Here is a 5,270-nt window from a genome sequence, read left to right on the forward strand (position 1 = left end):
CTATGACTGGGCTCAGTATGAAGGTTGCCAGCTAAAACACAGGATGCACAATTAAATTTGAATTTCAGCTAACCAATAAATAATTTGTTAAAAAATTATGTCCCAAATTTTACATAGGACATACTAATCCTACAAAATTATTTTTTGTTTATCCAAACTTAACTGAGCATCTTGTATTTTTATTTGCCAAATCTGGCAGCCATATGTAACTGCAAAGAACACACTGACATTGGTTTTGCTGCCACAATTACTGAAAAGAGAAATGTTAGCTCAGCAGCCCTGAGGAGATGTGGGGTGTTCCATGCACAGCATCCCAGTCACATATAGAAAGGACAGTACTGACTGCTGGGACTGCTGGTGATGCTTTTCTCCAACCACCTCGTTCTCAGGACAGCTCAACTGATGATGCGAATTAACCTTAAGGAGAATACTCACTCTCCCTATGGGCCTGGACCTGAAAAATTAGTAACAAGGACACAAAACAAATCTCTCAGAAACCCATCTTCACTTTGACTTGACTGTAAGTCAGTATGGATAGCAAGGACTTGCTTCTGAAAGGTTTAGTAAATCACAAATCCTAGAAAAGGTAAAGCATTTATTTTATATTAAACCATATAAAATTGCGATGTTTAAAATTTTTTAAATGGCTGGAATAGTAGCAATGTCAAATGCTTCAACCTAATATGAGGAACAGTGCTGAAAGAGCAAGGCACGTGCTTCCCTCTGAAACAGATTTGCCTCAAGAAGCAGTTGGGAAAAAAGTTCAATGATTCTGGCTGTGTTATCAATATGCCTTAAAGAAATTTGCATATACAAATCCAAAAGAAGTAGTCATGAAGTTCTAAAATTCAAGTGGTATTTATAGGGATGAAAAGCACAAGTATTTAATAAAAACCATGATGTATGCAATGAATAGTAAATTGGATGTCGAAAATATAAAATTTCTGAAGTTGAAGAGAAACAAGAATTTTTCCTGAAATGAGGTCAGAAAATATGGAGATAAAAATGAGAATGAGCCCTAGCCAGTTTTGCTCAGTGGATAGAGTGTCAGCCTGTGGGCTGAAGGGTCCCGGGTTTCATTCCAGTCAAGGGCACATGCCTAGGTTGCAGGCATGATCCCCAGTGGGGGTTGTGCAGGAAGCAACCGATCAATGATTCTCTCTCATCATTAATGTTTCTAGCTATCCCTCTCTGAAATCAATAAAAATATATTTTTAAAAAATGAGAGAGAGAAGAAAGTATAAAAGGTGAGATGTGCAGAACATAATTAAGAGCTTACATTTATATAGAACTGAATTTCAGAGGAAGAGAGTGCTATTGATGAACTCAAAGCAATGATTGAAGAAAGGAAAATTTTCCTGAACACCAGCACCTACAGATGAGAAGGGCTCACCATATACTGATGGCAAAATAGTGATGACCAGCCTAGTCTCTTACACACAATGATGTTGGAAGATGCACTTGTGTCTCTGTCAGTCCTGCTAACTGAGTGAAAACTCAAAATAGAAAACTGGAAATGTGTAGACTATGGCAAATAAGGAATGGCAATGTGTATTTTAATATCCCTAATATTAAAACTAATTAATATTAGAGATACATCCAACTTATATAAATATGCACATATAACATAATAAGAATATCAGAAGTTCTTGACAGGGAAGCTATTATAATATTACAACACTAATAATTAAATAATTAATTACTAGTAATCTTATATAATAAAATCCTAATATACTAAGTGTCCAACCCTTTGACTGTTCGACCAGTCGCTATGACATACACTGACCACTAGGGAGTAGACGCTCTGACTGGTAGGTTAGCTTGATGTTGGGGTCTGGCCAATCAGGACTGGGCAAGACAATGCCCTGGAGCCCTCCCACAGTCCTTCTCTGGCCCCAATCGTGCACCAGTGGGGTTCCTTGGCCTGGCCTGCACCCTCTCGCAATCTGGGACCCCTTGGGAAGTCAGAGAGCTGATTTTGGCCTGATCCCTGCAAGCCAGGTTGAGGGACCCCACTGGTGTACGAATCCATGCACCTGACCTCTAGTTACATAATAATAAAATAATCTAAATCTAGACTTCTGGATTATATCAAGAAAACAAAAGATAGAAGGAGGTAATAAATAGAATGTAATACTAATGAAACAGAAAGCACAAATGGGCTATATGTAAAACTAAAATACAGAGAGACAGGAGGGAGGGAGGGAAGGAGGGAGAAAGAGAGAGAGAGAGAGAGAGAGAGAGAGAGAGAGAGAGAGAGAGAGAATTTGTTTTGAAAAAGACTGAAAGAAAAAGAAATTTAAAAAAGAATAGCAAAGGGAAAACTTTGTAGAAGAGTAAATGGCTTTAACTACCATATTAAGTCTCAGAACCCAATTTTGTGGAACCTTCAAGCCATAGATCTAAGGTACAAGAACAGGGCTAAGTAAAAAATGAAAATAATGGTCAACAAGTCTCAGGTTAACACAATCAAAATAAATATAGGCACATGCCCATCTAGGTACACATAGTAGGGAAGATACATAGCAGGCATTAATAGTGCTTTTCTCAAGGTGCAGATTAATGTGAGCTTTTATTTTTCAACATTTTCTTTATTTAATATACCTTTATTGATTTCAAAGAGTAAGGGAGAGAGAGAGAAATAGGAAGAGGGAGAGAGAGAGAGATATAGAAACATCAATGAAGAGAGAATAATCCGTCAGCTGCTTGGTCAGCTGCTTCCTGCACATCCCCAACTGGGGAATGAGCCCACAACTTGGGCATGTGCCCTGACCAGAAATCGAACCGTGACCTCCCAGTTCATATATAGATGATTAACCACTGAGCCATGCTGGCTGGGCAACATTTTCTTTTATTTACTTTCTGATATTTGCTAATTTTCCACAGTGACAAGTTTTGCTTTTGTTATTCAAAAATTTTATAATTAATTTTTACTTAAAAATGAATGGGTTTAAAGAATAAGAATAAACCAGATACAAAATTGCTCCATTTATAATGAAGTTACTATTTTTAATGCCTATTAATCAATCAGAAAAAGATGGATGGCTCCTTAAAAATGTGGGGAAGTGCCACAAATAGTTAAGAAATGCAAATGACTCTATGGGTTATGATCCCACTTTTTTATGTGTAGCTGTAAGCCCTGAAAGGAATATTTCAACATGTTCGCAGTGGTTCTTTTTATTTTTCTCCTTGCATCTACCTGTGGTCTCTGGGAATTAGCATGTATTATCTGTGTAATCATAAAATAGTGCGAAAGGAAATGATCTCTTAAAAGAAAAGAGAAAAACACAAGAGCAATGTGACCTAACATTCATTGAAAGTAAGTTTGTGAAATTTGATTGAATTTGCTTAAAGCTAAAGGAAAGATGAGATCTGGGAATGTTCTCATCCCCTTAGAATGTTCGTCCAGGTCTCTGGTCTCAGCCAAATCCTCCTTGAATGCCAGCTGAGCAGCAGCCTGGCTCTGTCCACCAGTTGCACCGTCAGTGGGAAAACTGACATTAGGGGCCAGATGTGCTAACTCTCAAGCTTGAGCAGCATATATCAGATCATATTATCTGGAAGAATTTCTAAGAAAACACACTCTTAATTTCTGGTTGCCAATATACTAGTATTTCCCAAGAGATACTATTCTTGGAGCTTTAGTATGGCCATGCCTTGTTTTATACCTCTCTTAGATGACAGCTCATAAGCCCTGGGGCTGGCTCAAGTTCCCAACTGTCCCTGCACCAAAGAGCATGTAGTAGCAATGGAAAGGGACCCGGGGTGCCTTCTATGAGTAGAAGACCCCACATGACTTTTCTGTGTGCATATGCATGGATTGCCTTTCTACATAGAAAGTGACATTTAAAAAATGTCCAAACCCACTACCAGGAATTCCAAGTTCAGATTAAGACACTTTTTCTATTTTTACAAATAGCTCATTGAGGGTCCCACATCTATCTAGAGCTACATATCTGTCCCTTTCCAAAGGATTTACCAGCACAGATGGCAAGTAAACCAAAGATAGATATAATCTTGGCCCTAAAGAAAGGCATGTGATTTCTGCAGTAGGCACTACCAGAACCAGTCCTGCTCTCCTCACAAGCTTCTACAGATCCTTCAGGTGGAGGACAGATGTGAGCAAAAACCACATGCACAGATCCTTTCAACTGTAGACTTGTTTTCTATTTCTGTGTAAAATCTTAATATGCAACAAGGATGGTTATTTATGATCAAATGCTGACACTCTACCCTAGGCTGACAGTCAACTTGAGTTCAGAAGTCTACAAGTGTACCCCACCAAAAGGGGAGACCAGCAGTTGGTTAGCAACAGAGTGAGGCTCAGCAGTAGATACTCGATTTCAGGGTTTGGAGAAATCCTGTAGATAATTCCAAAAGTAATTCACCAAAACAGAAATAGTAGCAATTTATACTTAAGTAGCTTTTTTAAAATCATCACCCAAGGATGTGTTTTATTTATTTGAGAGAGAAGGGAAGGGAGGGAGGGAGAGGAGAGGAGAAAAGAAGAGAGAGAGAGAGAGAGAGAGAGAGAGAGAGAGAGAAAGAGAGATTGACCGGGAGACTGCAACCTGGACATGTGACCTGACCAGGAATCGAACCTGTGGCCTTTTGATGTACGGAATGATGTCCCAACCAACTGATCCACCTGGCCAGGGCTAGGGAGCATTTTATAATTTATAAAGTGTTTCACAGCTGTCTTCTTTCAGCTTCATCAGTTCTTGTGGAGAATTTTGGATTGAGAGTGTTCATTCCTATTCACAGATAAGGAAATTTACTCAAAATGTTAGAGTCAGTAAATGTTGGAACTTCAACTTCTTTCTGAGACATGAAAGTCATCATTCTCTTGCTATTTTTCTCTCCAGCTGGATGGTACTGAAATTACACATTAGGACTTCATCCCGTTAGTAGGAGCCTGTGCAATTTAAATTCTTCTGCAGATTCCTGTCTGATTGCAGAGGGAAGTTGTATCAAATAACAGAAAAATGAAGGCACTGGGGGCTTTAGCTCAAATAGTCTTCCACAATAGTAAGATTCCTTTTCAGTTTTGTGTTTTATCTTTATAATTTTTGCATACTTTGCAATCCTAATTTATAAAGCCATGCTTGTTTTAATATACAAATTAATATTACATTCAAGAAGATGTACCATATATTTCCAGAGACTTTGCATATTCTGGCAGACCAAATGTACCCCTCAGGTCAATGATACCCTAATGTGAGATGCTCAGGCATTGTTTCTTGTAAAAATTCAGTCTTTGCTTTGTGGGA

This window comes from Myotis davidii, unplaced genomic scaffold (assembly GCF_000327345.1).
Source record: "Myotis davidii unplaced genomic scaffold, ASM32734v1 scaffold62, whole genome shotgun sequence".
In the NCBI taxonomy this organism is placed as follows: domain Eukaryota; kingdom Metazoa; phylum Chordata; class Mammalia; order Chiroptera; family Vespertilionidae; genus Myotis; species Myotis davidii.